The sequence below is a fragment of the Bufo bufo genome, chromosome 5 (assembly GCF_905171765.1).
Source record: "Bufo bufo chromosome 5, aBufBuf1.1, whole genome shotgun sequence".
Lineage (NCBI taxonomy): Eukaryota > Metazoa > Chordata > Amphibia > Anura > Bufonidae > Bufo > Bufo bufo.
Genome location: NC_053393.1, coordinates 294,085,153 through 294,108,145, shown reverse-complemented (window position 1 = coordinate 294,108,145; position 22,993 = coordinate 294,085,153).

Below are 22,993 nucleotides of genomic sequence, written 5' to 3'. Positions count from 1 at the left end.
ACGCATTAATAAATTCTTTTCCACCCTACATAGCTTGCTTTTTGCCCCCTTATAGGCCTACCCTCGTTCATGGCTAAGGGCACTCCAGCAGCCATCCCGTTCAGGTCAGTAATCGATAGTCAGGACAGGCTAGTCTCCGCCACTTGTCCAGTTTCCTCTTCCTCCGTAGCCCCAACCACAAGTAGCTAAGGCTGACTTGTCAGCCTGTATTTGTGGGAGTGGCAAAGGGCCTTTTAAATTCGGCATCACACTCTCTCCAGCTGCATGCACGTCTCGTAGTGCCCCTCCCACCCTCCCCTTTTCTCTTATATACCACTAGGGTGTCCCTCCTTATAGGCCTACGCTTGTTCATGGCTAAGGGCACTCCACCAGCCATCCCATTCAGGTCAGTAATCGATAGTCAGGACAGGCTAGTCTCCGCCCCTTGTCACAGTCCAGGTTCCTCTTCCTCCGTAGCCTCGACCACAAATATATATATATACCTGTCACAATTAGAGTTTAAGATGCTTTTAAAAATATCCCATTTTGTGGCTGCATTTTTTATTTATGAGGACATTGTCCCAGTTAGTGAGGCTAATGGCCACTCTTAGCTTGTCAAATTTAGCTTTTTGGAAGTGTGGTATTTTTTGTGCCTCACCGAAGAAACACCCTTTTGAATGACAATTGGAAATTTATTATTTTATGGTCGCTATTTCCCAGGTTTACCCCCAACCTGCACATCTGTTGCTCTGTCAGGTCTATTGGTTAATATTAAGTCCAGCATGGGCATCCCTCTTGTCAAGTCCTGAATCAGTTGGGAAAGTTAACTGTCTTTGGTTATAGCCTAGAACATGTTTCCTTTACGAGATCTACAGGTTTCAGTTTCACTATTTCTGTCTGAGTAGTTGAAGTCCCCCATAATAATGACTTCATTATGATTTGCCACCTTATCTGTTTCTTTCAGTAGTATATTTTCTGGGGACTTTTATATTAGGTGGCTTATAACAAACTTTTATCAGTATTTTATCATTGATTTTGGCCTCCATGTATTTCTACCCACAGTGACTCCACACTCTACACTCACTTATATCTTTCCGAAGTGTGGGCTTTAGACAGGACTTTACAGAAAGGCATACCCCTCCCTCTCTCTGGTTTTGACTATCATTTTTTAAAACAGACTGTACGTTAACTGCCCAGTTATAGCTATCATCCAGCCATGTCTCAGTTATTCCAACTATGTCATCATAGTGTCATCTTAGTCTTCTTCAGACCTTATTAATTCCAGTTCAACAGTTTTATGAGACAGGCTTCTGGGTTTAGTAAACATACAATTATGAATTTTTTGGGATATTTTTACCCTACAATTTTCCTTATGAACTGTTTTAGTCTCTCCCTCCATTCCATTCTCAGTTCCACTACCTTACCCAAGGTCTCTATCTTGCCCTTCTTTAATGTAATAACCCTCCCCCAGTCCCTAGTTTTAACACTCCTCAAACCTTCTAGTCATGTTCTCCCCCAAAACAGCTGCACCTTCCCCATTGAGGTACAGCACATCCCTACGATAATCTCCTACTGCCATCACTATGTGATCTCCACTGCTACTACAATTCCTCCTACTACTACTTCTACAAATAGACAGCCAATCTACTGCCTTGTATGTTCCATGCTATGCTGCTACTGCTGCTGGTTACCCTATCCTTTCCATATCCAAACTGCATATCTGCTGCTTTCAATTAAAAGAGATTTTTTATAGGCTCATTTAGAATTAGCTACTGTTTCTTCTGCCATTTATCACTTGTACGGGTTTTCTGTTAAGGCATAATTTTTGGAGGCTTGGTCCCAACAAACCACTCTTTCTTCTGACAATTAGCACTTGTGTGTGTCATATGGACAGGCATTATGACCCCATCAAGGCATACTTTTTGGATGTTTGGTACCCCAACCAAAGTTCAAAAGGTTCATCTGGCGGGCAGGCGGCAGTATCTAGCAATGCAGGATCTGGAGAACTCTGGAAGGTTGTTTTATGCTGTAACAGCTTGCAGGAGAGGCAGTCGCAGGTATAAAAGTAGCCTTAGCATTATTTGCTATTGTAAATAGCTGGAGTCCTTCTTTGAAGTTCCACTGTCTCTTCTGTTATCCAGAGTAATCTCTATAAGCACTTTATCTTTGAGTGGAGAAGGGTCATTTAGCTACTAGGGTCCATAGCAGTTTCTATGTCTGCTACCTTGGTAATTAGCCCTTGCAAAGTCTTATTATGATCTTATTATTATGAATTAATTTAAATTGCAATTAGAATTGGTCTAACAATTTTGCATTACAGTAAGTAGGATAATGTTTTTGGCATTGAATATAATCTTAGATGGATTTGGCTGTGACACACAATGTAGATGCACATTTATCTTAATTTACTGCAAAATTGTTTCCAAAGTAATATTTCTTTAAACCTTTTCAAATCATTGTTAGTTGAAACAAGTACATAATTGCTGATGTAGTTTGCATTTGAATTCACTATTGTACTAGAGCATTTCAACTGATTACATATTTAATATACTGTATAATATAGCACTCCTGTTTTGCATGTTTACATTGCTGACAACTGTATGGCAATGAAAGTAATATTCTCACTTAGGGTACAAAAAGCACAAGCACATCATTTCTCTTGGAGCGTCCTTGTTTTCTTTTTAAGTTGCAAGGCTTTGATAAGAGAGAAGTCTTATGTGGAAAGGCTTAAAAAATCCCCACTTGCAATGAAGTAAAGAATAAATTATTGCAAGAACATTAAAAGTGTTTCATTTCCTTCAGAATACACATGTATTTTGTAGCGGCAGCAGCAGCATGTCTCTCAGTGAACCCATTGATCCACAGTTTTCATAATGAACTCTAATAACAACTCTATTACTGCCAACCTCCTGATTGGTGCAGACTGCCACAAAATTAGGTACAAAGAAGTCAGCTTGTCAATATTAATTCCGCCACAGCGATTATTTGTTACGGGAGAACAAAGACGTTCTGGCTTCAGCCGAACAACTTAACTCCTTGTCTCATAAAATTTAAGCTGCTATCGATCGTCTTCTTGTATTGTGCTGAAGTATTAAAATAAACACAGTCTCCCATTCTCTCTCCTTCTCTCTTTCATTTACAAGCACACATATAGGCATGCAGACAGAAGTACACTCAATCACTCTGCTGTCTTCTTCTCCTCCCAATCTACTTTTCGCTAAGAATCATTCAGCAACATGAGGCAAATTAAATCAATGAATTCATTGTAGCAGATGGGTGCTTTAACAGTCAGTTAGCCTTTAGATAATTGAGGCGTTGACTCTGGATCATAAAATGGATGGCTCGTTTGTACATTTTACTGAAATAGATCACTGAGGTTAAATAAATGAAATCCCATTTGTCAGGCGATAATAAATGGTCTTCCTTTCTGCAAACAGCTCTGTTTGGTCTAATAAATACAGCGATGTTACAATGCTCCTCCCTTGATAGGGTTATGGCTTAATGAAATGGTCTTTCCACTGCTTGTTTTTGCCTCCTCCTGCACCGTGTGATAAGTAGCAAACCAACGAAGCTTGTAATTACAATCTTACAGAAACCCAGCCAATCTGTATATAAATCTCACCATCCAATTACAAGATGTAATAATTTTGCAGTCAAGCTGGTAATGAGGTCTAATACTCATGCATGTGATAATCCCCCCTGGATGCTGAGTCTATCAGATGTTAGCTTTGTAATTATACTGGCAGAAAATCATTATTTCATGTTCAGCAGAAAAATGAGGTTGGTAGGAAGTTAATTTTCTCTGTGCTCTGTGAAGCATAGACAAAATTATAATGATTTAATCATTATGGTTATCCCTTTTGCAATTGACCCACATTGCCTGTGTAGAAACACTGGCACATTAAAAAGTCTCTGTTACCAGATAAAGCTTGCCAGGTATGCATTACATTAATGTAATAATAACCATATACAATTAAACTATTAACCTGGGTGATACCAGAGGAAAAAAACACATCTTTTATGTGTTCATTACTTATACATAGCTTACATGATGAGCCTGTCCAGGAAAGATACCGGCAAATTAATCATTTAAAATATTTTAAGTACAATGCACTGTTATGATTAGTACAGACTTCTAGCACGTTGCACATTGATTGCTTTATAAAGGAACGATGTGTTTGATGTTCAAATTAGTTGAATGAACAACCTGTATATGTGATGATAGCAGAATAGACTTCAAATATTTCGACTAATTACAATAGAGGGATTGCTTCAGATTAGCAGTTTCACATTGTGTCAATATATGTGTAGTAACACTCTTTTTATTTATTTATGAAGCACCTATCAAGGCAAGACTGATAACATATTGTCCAAATATTGGAACAGGGCATATATTAAACATTAAATCCACTGAAAACACAGTTACACGAAATAAAAAAACTTTAAAAAAAAATAACTATAAAAATGTGTTTCTTAAATTATATTGGGAAAAAAGACCCAAGGCAATTGGATGTTTCTCTGAGAGTTTTACATCCTCACTGATAGGACTATATACAATGTTCCAGTGTTCTGAGATTGCACTGATCATACTTACTTCAATGGTCCAGTGTATGACATCATCCTTTCATCGAATGGTCACAGCTGACACCTGCAAGCACCATTGAGTAAGAAGTGGAAAAGTCTCTCAGCAAGTGCCTATCAGTGCTACGTATGTGCAGTATGTCTTTTGTTTTCCTCACCCATCTTGTTTTCTTTCGTTCTAGTAATTTTTTTTTACATTGAAATCCCATTTCCCATAGTCATTCTGCTCAGTCTAATATATAATGTTTCATTGGTTTTTGATCTTTTTAGACTTCTAATTGGGAGAAAATGTGTTGCACTTGTTAAATGCTGGCAACAAGGTAAGTAACTGGGCTTTAAAATACAAAATTGTGATCAAACTTTGCTAGGTTAAAACATTTGCGTCCTGGGCGCCTGGTGTTTTGTCCCAGGCCCCAAATGTACTGCCTGCCAGATAGATCCAACTGTATTGCCATCCTCAGGATGGCAATACAATTGAATCTAATGCCTTGCAAGAGCTGAAGGACCTATGATGACATCACAGTCCACGTGATCAGTTCAAAATGCAGTAGCTGAAAAAGACCTGCGATGATGTCACCATCATGTGACCAGTGCAGGAGAGGACAGCTCAGCAGTGAAGAGAAATCCTGGGAATAAGCTGTGGCGAGGTCTGCTACATGAGGAGAGGTAAGTGAAGGGGTAGATTACTCAGTGTGAGAGGCAGAGCAATGTTGGGAGTTGTAGTTATTTAACTGGGACTGTATTTTAGGGCTGAAGTTATTTATGTGGGACAGTGGGGTGAAGTGATGTTATTTACATGGGACTGTATTTTGGAGGGGGCTGTAGTTAGAGGGGGATGTTATTTATATGGGACTGTATATTGGAGGGGGCTGGAGAGATGGTGTGATGGTATTTACATGGAACAGTAAACGGAGGAATATAACTACAGGTGGCACTGCAGGGGGCATTATAAATACTGGGGGTGCTTCAAGGCGAGCATTATAACAGTAGGGGGTGATATAAATACTGGGGCACTTCAGGGTTAGCATTATAACAGTAGGGGGTATTATAAATAATGGGGGAACTGTGGGGACATTTTAAATCAAGGGGACATTAAGCGTTCTTATTACTACTGGGGGCTCTATAGGAGGGACTTATAGATCCACATTATTTCCATTAAGAGCTTTATGGGGGGCCTTATTACTACTGATGGGTCTGTAGATAGCTTTATTACCACTGGGATAACAATAGGGGGTCCTTATTTCTACTAGAGGCTTTGTAAGAACATTATTAATACCGGATGGCTCTTATACTAATGGAGGCACTCTTGGGGAGCACTATTACTGTTGGCTGCACTGTAGGCGGCAGTATTACTAATGAGGGCATTCTATTAGGGAATTACTATTGACTATCGGTGGTACTATGAGGAGTAATATTACTGTGGGGGCCACTCATTTTTCTTCAGGATATTATTTGGGGGTAGAGAAAAGTGAGGAAACTAAGATGTCTGTGTTTCACACTCTGCAGAGAAGAGGCACGGCTGAGAGAAATTGTTTGGACCGAATGGAGAAGATGATGACAGAGAAGATCTACATCAGAGGAGACGTCACCTGGGAGGCACTGGATGTGAAAGGTACATGCTGCTGTATAGCTGTTTAGCAAGTACAGTACAATGTCTTCAGTGCTAGTGTTTGCAGGGGGAACGGTTGGGGCAATATTCATTGGGGCTTGGGTCCCAGATCTTTTGAGACCCTAGCAACGCCCCTGGGTTATAGTGCAATACAATTTAGTTTCTGAAATTCTTAGACTGGATGATTTTAAGCACAATTTATGATATCATATTCAAGCTAATAGTCTAAGAAATAATTTTAAAGGTTATAATGTAACAGTAACCCTTTAAAAAAAGCACTTAAAGTAACCCACTTTTAAAGAAATATGAATGCAGCATAGAAAAGTTGAGCATTATAGGGGACAATCTGGGATAATCAGAAAGAATGTGACATTCTGTGTCAGCCAAAAAAAAAAGGCTTATTAAATTAGCAGGCTTATCAAATTGGCAGGGTTCCAACACCCTGTACCATGGCAATCAACTGTTTGAAGAAGGTTGCATGCCTTGCCAGCACAGCCTTTCCTTCATTGTTTACCTGCTCGTCGTTGACATCAGAGAGGTGAGCAGGTGTAATTACAAGAAGCCATCGCATTCACTTCTATGGGACGGCTCGTTCCTATACACCTTGTCACGTACCGAAGGCTCAAGGCAGACTTCCGGGATGTCTTGCAAACAGGACACTGGCATAAACAGTAACCAACAGAGTACTTTATTACACATGTAATAAAAGAACATGACAGTACAGTTATGCAGGTTAGGCAATAGTGGTAGCACTACCACAGACCCAAGTGCACCGGCAGACCAGAGACAAAACCCAGAGGGCAGGGAGCCAGTGAACCTCGTTCTTTACAGACTTCCTGGTGGTGGGGATGAACTGGGCTAAGAGCTCACTGGTTGCACCTCCAGGAAGGTCCCGCTATACTTGGCCCCTACCTGCAAAGAACCATGCAGGTGAAAGCACCAGCGGTACAAACAACAGAACTGGAACCAAAGCAAACACAGGACATGGAACAGACAACAAGACAAATGGAAACCAGCACAGAAGCAGATGCCTGGACCCCATTCAGAATGGTGGTCTCAGGCAGAGCTGCACACAGAGAAGAGATCCTCCCTCCAGAGAACCCAGGGACTCTCTCACGAAGGCAGGACAAACACAGGAAAAGAAGCAGTAAGGCACTGCAGGACAGACAATGAACAGACTAGATCAGAAGCAGTAGGCACTGCCAGGCTGGACATGGAACAGGCAGGATCGGAAGCAGTTTAGCACTGCCAGGCTATCAGACAGTTAGAGCACTGCTAGGCTAAACATGTACAGAGTAGATCAAGGCACAGAACAGGTACAGAAGATCAGACAAGGCAAGGACAAGGATATAACAACATCTCCACAGAACAGGTACAGCAGATCAGACAAAGCAACAACAACACATTACCAGGCGACACCACAAACACAGGCCACAGTTCACACACACCACCACAGCCAGCATTCAGTCCCAAGCAACAGTGGCGTACCGCCAATACAGGCAGACCATGCCGTTGCTATGGGGCCCGCGGCACTGGGGAGCCCGGAGCACAGGAAAGGCCATGCCCACTCTGTCTGGCCCCGCCCACTCTGTTTGCTGTGGGGGAAAAAAGTTAATATGTGGCGCAGCGGGGCACTTGTGTTTATTCAGCATCCAGCGACCATCTACCCCGCTCCCAGCCCAGTTTATGTCTGACCTGCGGATCCATCCAGTCAAGGGCTTGCTGCATGTAACACTGGCCAATCAGCGCAAGTCAGCAGAAAGAGGCAGCTGCTGATTGGCCAGTGTATTGCTGGCACAGGCATGCTCCACCCAGACTCCGACCCGGAGTGTAACGTCGCAACTCACCAACAGCCGACAGGCACAGCACAGGCCAGTGGAGGACCGCTGCTGACGGGACAGACAGAGTGACACGGTCACCAAGGTCTATATCGCTGGTTGGTGTGGTTCAGTACTGTAGTTCATGTATAACTTTGATTGAGCATGCAGCAAGAGAGGACTCATAGGGAGGGAGGGGGAAACGCTTTTTCTCCTACACTGTCCTCTATGAGCCTTCCTCCCCCCCGAGTCCTCTATGAGCCCCAACCCCTAATGCTCCCCCAAAATGCCCGGGAGGAGGGAGTAGGAGGAAAGCACACTGGCCCCTATGAGACTCCCCCCCCCCCCCCAGGTCCACTATGAGCCTCCATAACCAGGTCCAATGCCCCCCAAAATGCCAGAGGGGGTGGGAAAAGAGTAGTAGGAAAGCACACTGGTCTCTATGAGCCTCCCCCTGAGTCCTCTATGAGCCCCCACAACCCCTAATGCCCCCCAAAATGCCCAGTAGGGGGAGGAAAGCACACTGTCCTGAGAATTTTGAGGGGCATTAGGGGTTTGGGGGGCTCATAGAGGACTCGGGGGGAGGCTCATAGAGGACAGTGTGCTTTCCTCCTACACCTACTCCTTCCTTCCCCCTTCCCTGGGCATTTTGGGGGGCATTAGGGGTTGGATAACCCCTCTAACTCCTTGCTGCTGATTCTGAGTGTGCACATAGCCACCAATCATATTCCATAGCCACCAATCATATTCCCCCAACCCCCCACCCCCACCCCCACCCAACACATCAGTCACCTTTAGGGGGGGGATATGATTGGTGGCTATGTGCACACTCAGCATCAGCAGCAAGGAGATAAAGGTGTTTGGGCAGTGGCGTACTGCAACCGTTTGGGGTAACGAAAGTTATGACAAAATGGGGGTGTGGCATGGGAGGAGCCAGGACAGGAGGTGGGATGGGCCAGGGGTGGGTATTGGGCGGAGTTAGGGGGCCCAATTCAGATTCTTGCTATGGGGCCCGGTGATTTCTATGTACGCCCCTGCCAAGCAACCAGCATACACAGCCTGTACCTGAGGAATCCTGCAGCCAGCCTGCACGGCAACAGTGCCAAAAACTGCACAGAGATACAGACACGGGGAGTACACACATTCACGGGCAACAATTCACACAAGGCACTGCCGCCAGCACGCAGCCCCAAGCAACCAGCATACACAAGAGTCAGCCTGCAGCCAGTACACAAGGGAGCCTGCAGCCAGCCTACATGGCAACAACTGTCACAGTGAACCACACAGTGATACACCTAATCACCACTGCAATGTCGACGGCAAGCAGGTAAACAATGAAGGGAAGGCTGAAATGGCACGAGCGCAACCTTCTCTTCAAACAGCTGATCGGCGATGGTGCCAAGTGTCGAACACCCGCTTATCGGATATTGATGACTTATCCTAAGGATAGGTCATCAATATTAAAATCCTGATTTTTTTTTTTAAAAGGTTTACAGCAAATGGAGGGAATGTTAAGAAAATAGAAGTTTATGATTTGACTGAACTTATAGTAAGACTAGTTATAGAAATGTGCAGCATTAGTTTTAATGGAAAAAGTCACAACTATTGGAAAAGGCATATTGAGATCAAGAGTTGGGATTGGTAATTACAGCAATTTACTCTTATGGTTGTGATAAGTGCACAAGCCTTGATGGGCAAGCTAAATGCAATTCTACATTGAACATAAGGTGTACTACAGTCAGAGGTGCACCTACAAAAGCCTTTCTGCTGACAGATTTGGGTGGACATTACATTCAACTCTACAAAACATACAGCATCACATACCTCCTCTGATGTAGATGTTCTCTTTTCTCATCTTCATTCAGAGATCCGACCACCTTGACGACTTCTTTCACCTACGCCTCTTCTATGCAGTGTTTGGTGCACAGACATCTTAGATTATTCACTTTTCATACTCCCCTCCTGGTGTCCCAACAGTGTCACTCTGCTGCTACCCCAATACTATGCCCATTATGCTCCCCAATGCCCCCTAACACTATACTGCAAAAATAATAGTGCCATACAGATAGTCCCTCGCATAATAATATTGTGCCCACAATAAATCTCAATAATAGTAATAGTTCCCTCCCAGGCTGCTTACCTTAGAAATTGGGCCCCAACAGTGCCCCCAATAGTAATACTGTTCTCCAATAGTGACCCTAGTTAGTAGCAATGCCCCCCATATTGTGCCCAATAATAATGTCCCCACTGTATCACCAGTAGTAATAATTCCACCATAGTATCCTCAGTAGACATAAGACCCTCTATATTCCCCCCAGCAGTAACAAGGCCCCTCTACAAGGAACTTCTATAGATCACCCAGTAGTAAAAGGCCCCCCTCTAGTGATCATATGTACACTGCTCAAAAAAATAAAGGGAACACAAAAATAACACATCCTAGATCTGAGTTAATTAAATATTCTTATGAAATACTTTGTTCTCTACATAGTTGAATGTGCTGACAACAAAATCACACAAAAATTAAAAAATGGAAATCAAATTTTTTAACCCATGGAGGTCTGGATTTGGAGTCACACTCAAAATTAAAGTGGAAAAACACACTACAGGCTGATCCAACTTTGATTTAATGTCCTTAAAACAAGTCAAAATGAGGCTCAGTAGTGTGTGTGGCCTCCACGTGCCCGTATGACCTCCCTACAATGCCTGTGCATGCTCCTGATGAGGTGGCGGACGGTCTCCTGAGGGATCTCCTCCCAGACCTGGACTAAAGCATCTGCCAACTCCTGGACAGTCTGTGGTGCAACGTGACGTTGGTGGATATAGCGAGACATGATGTCCCAGATGTGCTCAATTGGATTCAGGTCTGGGGAATGGGCAGGCCAGTCCATAGCATCAATGTCTTCATCTTGCAGGAACTGCTAACACACTCCAGCCACATGAGGTCTAGCATTGTCTTGCATTAGGAGGAACCCAGGGCCAACCGCACCAGCATATGGTCTCACAAGGGGTCTGAGGATCTCATCTCGGTACCTAATGGCAGTCAGGCTACCTCTGGCGAGCACATGGAGGGCTGTGCGGCCCTCCAAAGAAATGCCACCCCACACCATTACTGACCCAATGCCAAAACGGTCATGCTGGCATTGCTGGAGGATGTTGCAGGCAGCAGAACGTTCTCCACGGCGTCTCCAGACTCTGTCACGTCTGTCACATGTGCTCAGTGTGAACCTGCTTTCAACTGTGAAGAGCACAGGGCGCCAGTGGCGAATTTGCCAATCTTGGTGTTCTCTGGCAAATGCCAAATTTCCTGCACGGTGTTGGGCTGTAAGCACAACCCCCACCTGTGGACGTCGAGCCCTCATATCACCCTCATGGAGTCTGTTTCTGACCGTTTGAGCAGACACATGCACATTTGTGGCCTGCTGGAGGCCATTTTGCCGGGCTCTGGCAGTGCTCCTCCTGTTCCTCCTTGCACAAAGGCGGAGGTAGCGGTCCTGCTGCTGGGTTGTTGCCCTCCTACGGCCTCCTCCACGTCTCCTGATGTACTGGCCTGTCTCCTGGTAGCGCCTCCATGCTCTGGACACTACGCTGACAGACACAGCAAACCTTCTTGCCACAGCTCGCATTGATGTGCCATCCTGGATAAGCTGCACTACCTGAGCCACTTGTGTGGGTTGTAGACTCCGTCTCATGCTACCACTAGAGTGAAAGCACCGCCAGCATTCAAAAGTGACCAAAACATCAGCCAGAAAGCATAAGAACTGAGAAGTGGTCTGTGATCACCACCTGCAGAACCATTCCTTTATTGGGGGTGTCTTGCTAATTGCCTATAATTTCCACCTGTTGTCTATCCCATTTGCACAACAGCATGGGAAATTGATTGTCACTCAGTGTTGCTTCCTAAGTGGACAGTTTGATTTCACAGAAGTGTGATTGACTTGGAGTTACATTGTGTTGTTTAAGTGTTCCCTTTATTTTTTTGAGCAGTGTATAATGCCCCCTGTAGAGCCCATATATAAAATGCCACATGTAGTGACCCCTGTATTACAATGCTACAATATTGACCCTACATTATAATCCCCCTATAGTGCCAACTGTATTATAATGCCCCTCTGCTGTGCTGTAGTCTGTAATGCCATACAGTAGTGCTCCAGCCTCTAATGCCCTCTGTAGTGCTCCAGCCTGTAATGCCCACCTATAGTGCTCCAGCCTGTAAAGCCCACCTATAATGCTCCAGCCTCTAATGCCCCCTGTAGTGCTTTAGCCTGTAATGCCCCGTTAAGGTGCTCTATCCTCTAATACCCCTGTAGTACTCCAGCCTTTAATGCCCCCTGTAGTCTGTCAGTTTGTAATACCCCCATGTAATGCTCCAGCCTCTAATACCCCCTGTAATGCTCCAGCCTATAATCTCCCCCATGGCTACCTCTTGTAATGCCTCCTGTAGTGTGCCAGCCTGTAAAGGTCAACTGTAGTATGTCAGTATCTAATGCCCTGCCTGTAGTGTTTCAGCCTGAAATGCCCACTATAGTGCTCCAGCCTGTAATTGCCCCTTGTAGTATGTGAGTCTGTAATGCCCCCCCCCCCCCCGTAGAGCTCCAGCCTGTAATGCCTCCTTGTTGTGCTCCAGTCTGTAATGCCCCCTGTAATGATCCAGACTGTAATACCACCATAGTCATAGTGCTCCAGCCTATAATGTCTCCTCTTTAATTCTCCAGCCTGTAATGCCCTCCTTGCAGTGCTCCAGCCTGTAGTGCCCCCCTGCATTACTACCGCCCATATTGTGTTCCAGCCTGTAAAGCCCTCCTATGGTGCTCCAGCCTGTAATGTCCCCCCTGTAGTACTTCAGAAAGTGTTGTGCGCCATTTAAAAAAATAATAATAATAATTTTCCACCTGACTCCTGTTCAGGCCTAGTGGTTGGCAGCCTATGAAGCTAAATGGCAGGGACGAGAGCCATAGGCTTCCTTGCCCTGCTGTAAACTGATGCCCACATAAGGTAGGTTGGCCGCTGCTTGAGGTGAGATTCTCATCTCACCTCGTAGCGGATATGGCCCTGCAGGCGTCCATTTGAATCGTATGGGTAGTCACAAAGGTTCGTCAAGATAACTAATTGTTTCCGAAGAGGAAAATAAATGCAGAAAAAGAGGAGCTAAGGCCTGGCTTATAGAGTGAGTAACTTTACTTAGATTTTAAAATACATGGTGGCTTCAATCACAGGTTTTTTTTATTTGTCCATTTGTATCTGTCTATTGTTTTATGGAGTATACACCTTAAATTTATATCCTTGTATGAAAGAGAAATGAGAGGTATTATACTTATTGTAACATGTATATGACAAAGTTTAACTGATATAGTTGGACAAATCAGTATAACAAAATTTATTACAGAATAGTGTGTGAAAATTGCAGGGTACTTTGCTACAGCAGAGGTTGATCACTAGTTTTGCCAACCTATTTTGTATGATTTTGACAATCTCTGTTCAAATGTTAAAAGAAAGGCGTTCATCTCTCAGGTTTAATTACATCCTGAGGAATGACGGAAATGGGTTTTTCTTTATCGAGACAAAGATTTAGTTTATTGCCTGAGTCCTGTATCTAAATTCATTGGCCAAAATGAAATGGATTCATTGTGCTTCCCCTGATACTAGTGCAGTGGCCGGGTTTGGAATGGCCCCAATGCTACGCTGGGTCATCTGGACACCGTCGAGGTGTCACCATGTGTTTCTGCTCTCTGAAAGGGATGGTAATGCATGGTGCATCCCAATAGGAAATAAGTCCATAGAGTCAGGGTTTGCAGTAAACCAGGGTGCTTCTTTACTTGAGGAATTCAGGTACAAAACAATACAGGTGAAGCATTGGGCTGGCTTCTCCAGTCTCCTCCCTGGCAGAAGAAGGGTTTGATGCTGAGGAAAGGCCTGAGATAGCTGTCCATCTTTCTCTTCAGAAGGCTGGTAGAAGGCTGGTGATCCAGGGTCTGTGGCAGTGTATTCCCGTCTCAGCATCTTCTTCTGGTCACTCAGTAGTCTGGCAGTCTCCTCTTACAAGCAATGTTGCCTAACTGCAGCACACTACGGGCTCTGGCTGTTCTCCTCTTATATACAGTTTCTAGCTAAACTAGAGAGAAACTCAGCATAAACATATACATTGTTTCAACTTCCATCTGGTATAGACTTACATTACAGCTTCAATGATATTCATCGGCAATGACAGAGCAGTTTTTCCAGACAAAAACAAGTTTCCAGACATAAAAACATAGTTAAAACCAGACATTTAACCCTTTCTACCCCAGGCCAGTTTTCACCTACCTGCCCAGGCCATTTTTTGCAAATCCGACATATGTCACTTTATGTGGTAATAACTTTGAAACACTTTTACATATCCAGGCCATTCTGAGACTGTTATTTCATAACATATTGTACTTCATGACAGTGGTAAAATTGGAGTAAAAAAATAAATAAAAATTTTATACCAAATTTACCCAAAATTTAGAAAAATTTCCAAATTTTAATTTCTCTACTTTTATAATAGATAGTAATAACTCCAAAAATATTTATCACTTTACATTCCACATATGTCTACTTCATGTTTGGATCATTTTGTGAATGTCATTTTATTTTTTGGGGACGTTATAAGGCTTAGAAGTTTAGAAGCAAATCTCCAAAATTCTGCAAATAATCGGCAAAACTTCCAAAACCCACTTTTTAAGGACCAGTTCAGGTCTAAAGTCACTTTGCGAGGCTTACATAATAGAAACCACACATAAATGGCCCCATTTTAGAAACAACACCCCTCAAAGTATTCAAAACTGATTTAACTAACTTCCTTAACCCTTTAGGTGTTCCACAAGAATTAATGAAAAATGGAGATGAAATTTCAGAATTTCACTTTTTTGGCAGATTTTCTATCTTAACCACCTCCGGACCGCCTAACGCAGGATCGCGTTCCGGAGGTGGCAGCCCTGCGCAGAGTCACGCATATATGCGTCATCTCGCGATGGGCGAGATTTCCTGTGAACGCGCGCACACAGGCGCGCGCGCTCACAGGAACGGAAGGTAAGAGAGTTGATCTCCAGCCTGCCAGCGGCGATCGTTCGCTGGCAGGCTGGAGATGTGTTTTTTTTAACCCCTAACAGGTATATTAGACGCTGTTTTGATAACAGCGTCTAATATACCTGCTACCTGGTCCTCTGGTGGTCCCATTTGTTTGGATCGACCACCAGAGGACACAGGTAGCTCAGTAAAGTCCCACCAAGCACCACTACACTACACTACACCCCCCCCCGTCACTTATTAACCCCTTATTAGCCCCTGATCACCCCTGATCACCCCATATAGACTCCCTGATCACCCCCCTGTCATTGATCAACCCCCTGTCATTGATTACCCCCCTGTAAAGCTCCATTCAGATGTCCGCATGATTTTTACGGATCCACTGATAGATGGATCAGATCCGCAAAACGCATCCGGACGTCTGAATGAAGCCTTACAGGGGCGTGATCAATGACTGTGGTTATCACCCCATATAGACTCCCTGATCACCCCCCCTGTCATTGATTACACCCCTGTCATTGATCAACCCCCTGTAAAGCTCCATTCAGACGTCCGCATGATTTTTACGGATGCACTGATAGATGGATCCGATCCTCAAAACGCATCCGGACGTCTGAATGAAGCCTTACAGGGGCATGATCAATGACTGTGGTGATCACCCCATATAGACTCCCTGATCACCCCCCTGTAAAGCTCCATTCAGATGTCCGCATGATTTTTACGGATGCACTGATAGATGGATCCGATCCGCAAAACGCATCCGGACGTCTGAATGAAGCCTTACAGGGGCATGATCAATGACTGTGGTGATCACCCCATATAGACTCCCTCATCACCCCCCTGTAAAGCTCCATTCAGATGTCCGCATGATTTTTACGGATGCACTGATAGATGGATCCGATCCTCAAAACGCATCCGGACGTCTGAATGAAGCCTTACAGGGGCATGATCAATGACTGTGGTGATCACCCCATATAGACTCCCTGATCACCCCCCTGTAAAGCTCCATTCAGATGTCCGCATGATTTTTACGGATGCACTGATAGATGGATCCGATCCGCAAAACGCATCCGGACGTCTGAATGAAGCCTTACAGGGGCATGATCAATGACTGTGGTGATCACCCCATATAGACTCCCTGATCACCCCCCTGTCATTGATCACCCCCCTGTAAAGCTCCATTCAGATGTCCGCATGATTTTTACGGATGCACTGATAGATGGATCGGATCCGCAAAACGCATCCGGACGTCTGAATGAAGCCTTACAGGGGCGTGATCAATGACTGTGGTGATCACCCCATATAGACTCCCTGATCACCCCCCTGTCATTGATCAACCCCCCTGTCATTGATCAACCCCCCTGTCATTGATCACCCCCCCTGTCATTGATCACCCCCCTGTCATTGATTCCCCCCCCCCCCCCTCTGTAAGGCTCCATTCAGATATTTTTTTGGCCCAAGTTAGCAGAATTTTTTTTTTCTTTTCTTACAAAGTCTCATATTCCACTAACTTGTGTCAAAAAATAAAATCTCACATGAACTCACCATACCCCTCACGGAATCCAAATGCGTAAAATTTTTTAGACATTTATATTCCAGACTTCTTCTCACGCTTTAGGGCCCCTAGAATGCCAGGGCAGTATAAATACCCCACATGTGACCCCATTTCGGAAAGAAGACACCCCCAGGTATTCCGTGAGGGGCATATTGAGTCCATGAAAGATTGAATTTTTTGTCCCAAGTTAGCGGAACGGGAGACTTTGTGAGAAAAAAATTAAAAATATCAATTTCCGCTAACTTGTGCCAAAAAAAAAAAATTTCTATGAACTCGCCATGCCCCTCATTGAATACCTTGGGGTGTCTTCTTTCCAAAATGGGGTCACATGTGGGGTATTTATACTGCTCTGGCATTCTAGGGGCCCCAAAGCGTGAGAAGAAGTCTGGTATCCAAATGTCTAAAAATGCCCTCCTAAAAGGAATTTGGGCACCTTTGCGCATCTAGGCTGCAAAAAAGTGTCACACATCTGGTATCGCCGTACTCAGGAGAAGTTGGGGAATGTGTTTTGGGGTGTCATTTTACATATACCCATGCTGGGTGAGAGAAATATCTTGGTCAAATGCCAACTTTGTATAAAAAAATGGGAAAAGTTGTCTTTTGCCAAGATATTTCTCTCACCCAGCATGGGTATATGTAAAATGACACCCCAAAACACATTCCCCAACTTCTCCTGAATACGGCGATACCACATGTGTGACACTTTTTTGCAGCCTAGGTGGGCAAAGGGGCCCATATTCCAAAGAGCACCTTTAGGATTTCACAGGTCATTTACCTACTTACCACACATTAGGGCCCCTGGAAAATGCCAGGGCAGTATAACTACCCCACAAGTGACCCCATTTTGGAAAGAAGACACCCCAAGGTATTCCGTGAGGGGCATGGCGAGTTCCTAGAATTTTTTATTTTTTGTCACAAGTTAGTGGAAAATGCTTATTTGTATTTTTTTTTTTTTTTCATACAAAGTCTCATATTCCACTAACTTGTGACAAAAAATAAAAAGTTCCATGAACTCACTATGCCCATCAGCGAATACCTTGGGGTCTCTTCTTTCCAAAATGGGGTCACTTGTGGGGTAGTTATACTGCCCTGGCATTCTAGGGGCCCAAATGTGTGGTAAGGAGTTTGAAATCAAATTCTGTAAAAAATGACCTGTGAAATCCGAAAGGTGCTCTTTTGAATATGGGCCCCTTTGCCCACCTAGGCTGCAAAAAAGTGTCACACATCTGGTATCTCCGTAATCGGGAGAAGTTGGGGAATGTGTTTTGGGGTGTCATTTTACATATACCCATGCTGGGTGAGAGAAATATCTTGGCAAAAGACAACTTTTCCCATTTTTTTATACAAAGTTGGCATTTGACCAAGATATTTATCTCACCCAGCATGGGTATATGTAAAAAGACACCCCAAAACACATTCCTCAACTTCTCCTGAATACAGAGATACCAGATGTGTGACACTTTTTTGCAGCCTAGGTGGGCAAAGGGGCCCACATTCCAAAGAGCACCTTTCGGATTTCACAGGTCATTTACCTACTTACCACACATTTGGGCCCCTAGAATGCCAGGGCAGTATAACTACCCCACAAGTGACCCCATTTTGGAAAGAAGAGACCCCAAGGTATTCGCTGATGGGCATAGTGAGTTCATGGAAGTTTTTATTTTTTGTCACAAGTTTGTGGAATATGAGACTTTGTATGAAAAAAAAAATAAAAAAAAAAATCATCATTTTCCACTAACTTGTGACAAAAAATAAAAAATTCTAGGAACTCTCCATGCCCCTCACGGAATACCTTGGGGTGTCTTCTTTCCAAAATGGGGTCACTTGTGGGGTAGTTATACTGCCCTGGTATTCTAGGGGCCCAAATGTGTGGTAAGGAGTTTGAAATCAAATTCAGGAAAAAATGAGGAGTGAAATCCGAAAGGTGCTCTTTGGAATATGGGCCCCTTTGCCCACCTAGGCTGCAAAAAAGTGTCACACATCTGGTATCCCCGTACTCAGGAGAAGTTGAGGAATGTGTTTTGGGGTGTCTTTTTACATATACCCATGCTGGGTGAGATAAATATCTTGGTCAAATGACAACTTTGTATAAAAAAATGGGAAAAGTTGTCTTTTGCCAAGATATTTCTCTCACCCAGCATGGGTATATATAAAATGACACCCCAAAACACATTCCCCACCTTCTCCTGAGTACGGAGATACCAGATGTGTGACACTTTTTTGCAGCCTAGGTGGGCAAAGGGGCCCATATTCCAAAGAGCACCTTTCGGATTTCACAGGTCATTTTTTACAGAATTTGATTTCAAACTCCTTACCACACATTTGGGCCCCTAGAATGCCAGGGCAGTATAACTACCCCACAAGTGACCCCATTTTGGAAAGAAGAGACCCCAAGGTATTCGCTGATGGGCATAGTGAGTTCATAGAACTTTTTATTTTTTGTCACAAGTTAGTGGAATATGAGACTTTGTAAGAAAAAAAAAAAAAAAAAAAATCATAATTTTCCGCTAACTTGTGACAAAAAATAAAAAGTTCTATGAACTCACTATGCCCATCAGCGAATACCTTAGGGTGTGTACTTTCAGAAATGGGGTCATTTGTGGGGTGTTTGTACTGTCTGGGCATTGTAGAACCTCAGGAAACATGACAGGTGCTCAGAAAGTCAGAGCTGCTTCAAAAAGCGGAAATTCACATTTTTGTACCATAGTTTGTAAACGCTATAACTTTTACCCAAACCAGTTTTTTTTTACCCAAACATTTTTTTTTTATCAAAGACATGTAGAACTATAAATTTAGAGCAAAATTTCTATATGGATGTCGTTTTTTTTGCAAAATTTTACTACTGAAAGTGAAAAATGTCATTTTTTTGCAAAAAAATCGTTAAATTTCGATTAATAACAAAAAAAGTAAAAATGTCAGCAGCAATGAAATACCACCAAATGAAAGCTCTATTAGTGAGAAGAAAAGGAGGTAAAATTCATTTGGGTGGTAAGTTGCATGACCGAGCAATAAACGGTGAAAGTAGTGTAGGTCAGAAGTGTAAAAAGTGGCCTGGTCTTTCAGGGTGTTTAAGCACTGGGGGCTGAGGTGGTTAATCCATTTTTTTCCGCTAACAAAGCAAGGGTTAACATCCAAACAAAACTCTATATTTATTGACCTGATTCTGTCGTTTACAGAAACACCCCATATGTGGTCGTAAACTGCTGCACGGGCACATGGCAGGGCGCAAAAGGAAAGGAAAGCAATATGGTTTTTGGAAGGCAGATTTCACTGGGATAATTTTAAGCTGCCATGTCACATTTGAAGACCCCCTGATGCACCCCTGGAGTAGAAACTCCAAAAAAGTGACCCCATTTTGGAAACTACGGGATAAGGTGGCAGTTTTGTTGGTACTACTTTAAGGTACATATTATTTTTGGTTGCTTCTATATTACACTTTTTGTGAGGCAAGGTAACAAAAAAATTGCTGTTTTGGCACCGTTTTTATTTTTTGTTATTTACAGTGTTCATCTGACAGTGTTACTAGGGCCCAGCGATGCGCGCCTTCTTTGCACCATCGCCAGCAACCTTACCGGGATGAGGAGCAAGGACGCGAGCTGCGTCCTCGTTCCCAGGACAGCGGTGGGGCGGGGAGGATCCACACACGTGGCCGGCGTCCTCCGTTCCCCAGGAGACCGGAGGCAGGGAGACTGCAATAGACCTGTAGGGACGAGTCACATGACGCTGGCCACGTCACGTGACTCTATTGCCTCTGGTATTTAACAGGCAGCCTGCTGGCGACAGGTTGACTGTTATTGGGTCTGTATCACCTACCTGCAACATTTGTGTACTCTGCATTTCTGACCTCGGCTTTCATTCCTGACTTTTCTCCTGTTTATCTCTTTATCTCCTGGTTTTTGACTTGATCTCCTGGCTATTTGACCTCGGCTTGTTGTTTACTCTCCTATTGGTTATTGCTTGCATACTGATGTCCTCTCCTGGTATTGACCTCGGCTTGCCTCACCATGTTTTTGTGTTCCGTGTGTTCTGTTGCTTGTCTGTGTTCCTCCCCTTCCCTACCCTGCACTTACCCAGGTTAGGTACTGTCGTCCAGTTGTGCACCATTACCTAGGACGGATTGTGCAAGTAGGCAGGGAGAGAGGCGTGGGTGGCAGTCAGGGGTGCACGCTTCCCTACCCCCTAGTGACAGACAGGATAGATCATGTGGTATTTTTATAGAGCAGGTTGTTGCAGACACGACAATACCAAATATGACAAATACCAAATTTTTGAGCGACTGTCTTATGTAAGGGCTCATTTTTTTCGGTATGAGATGACGGTTTTATCGGTACTATTTTAGGGTGCATATGACTTTTTGATCACTTGGTATTACACTTTTTGTGATGTAAGGTGACAAAAAATGACTTTTTTTAAACACTTTATTTTTTTTATTTTTACGGTGTTCATCTGAGTGGTTAGGTCATGTGATATTTTTATAGAGCAGGTTGTTGCGGATGCGGCAATACCTAATATGTCTACTTTTTTTTTTTATTTCACTTTAGCACAATAACAGCATTTTTTAAACAAAAAAATTCATGTTTTCGTGTCTCCATTGTCTGTGAACCATAGTTTTTTAAAATTTTTTGGGCAATTGTCTTAGGTAGAGTCTCATTTTTTGTGGGATGACAGTTTGATTAGTATGATTTTGGGGTGCGTATGACTTCTTGATCGCTTGGTATTACACTTTTTGTGTTGTAGAGTGATAAAAAATTGATTTTTTTTCGACACCGTTTTTTTTTTTTTTTTTTTTTTACAGTGTTCATCTGAGGGGTTAGTTCATGTGATATTTTTATACAGCAGGTTATTACGAATGTGGAGATAAATAAATAAAAAAAAGTATACATATTATGTATCTCCATATCCGTAATAACCTGCTGTATAAAAATATCACATCAACTAACCCCTCAGGTGAACACCGTAAAAAAAACAAAAACAAAAAAAACTGTGTAATACCAAGCGATCAAAAACTCATACGCACCCCAAAATCATACCAAACTGTCATCCCACAAAAAATGAGACTGTACCTAAGACAATCGGCCAAAAAAATAAAAAATGATGGCTCTCAGACAATGGAGACACAAAAACATAAATTTTTTTGTTTAAACAATGATGTTATTGTGCATAACGCATTGTGCATATAAGTGAAATAAATTAAAAAAGTAAACATATTATGTAAGTTTTATACAATAAAAGCATTTTTAGTGTCTCCATAGTCTGAGAGCCATAGCTTTTTTGGGGGGGGCGATTGTCTTAGCTAGAGGCTCATTTTTTGCGGGATGAGGTGACGGTTAGATTTGTACTATTTTGGGGGGCATATGCCTTTTTGATCGCTTAGTGTTGCACTTTTAGTAATGTAAGGTGACAAAAAAGTTATTTTTTTAGCACAGTATTTTTTTTTTTCTTTGACGGTGTTCACCTTAGGGGTTCGGTCATGTGATATTTTTATAGAAGCGGTCGATACGGACGCGGTGATACCTAATATGTCTACTTTTCTTTTTTCCCAATTTTTTATTTTTTTATTTACTTGATTTTGGGAAAAGGACACTTTTTTTTTTACTTGAAACTTTAAAAAAAAAATTGTTAAACTTATTTTTTTAACTTATTTTTTTCACTTTATTTTTTGTTCCACTTTGAGACTTCAACCTTTGGGGGTCTGATCCACTTTACAATGCATCACAATACTTCTGTATTGTGATGCATTGGCTGTAAGTATTACCAGAGTAATACACTTAAAGCCTGCTTCCTGTGAGTTCCAGGGGGCAGAATCTAACAGGGTTACATGGAAGGCAGCCACCATGCCTAAGGAAGTGTGGGGACCCGATGGCTGCTCCGATCCCCGCACAGACATAGCACGTGACGCGGTCAGCGCTGACCGCGGCACATCAAGGGTTAATGCGTCGGCATCAGTGTTTTCACCGATGCCAGCGCATACAGCAGGGGCTATCAGTGACTGCCGGACCCCGCCGCAGTGACTGCCAGCTCAGTAATAGTAAAGCGCTGGGCAGCAAGTCACGTACCGCTGCGCCATACTACTACGGCGCTGGCTGGGAAGGGATTAAAAAGTCAGACTGTCTGCTTTGGGTGGTAAACAAGACTGGGTTTTTCCCTCCAAAACATGGTGGTAAACAAGTCTGGGTTTTTCCCTCCAGAACATGGTCTTCTTTAAATCCTATGGCAGCTGTGGAAAATTACCAGCTTCTCAATCAAAGTCCTAACAGTCTCTCAGTATTCATTAACCCTTTCCACAGAGCCATGTAAATACAGCGATAATGAACAGGATATATTACAACATATATATAAAATGCAGTAACACAGTAATAAACAGTATAAGTTAGTAGGGTTGAGCGAACCAGAACTGTAAAGTTTGGG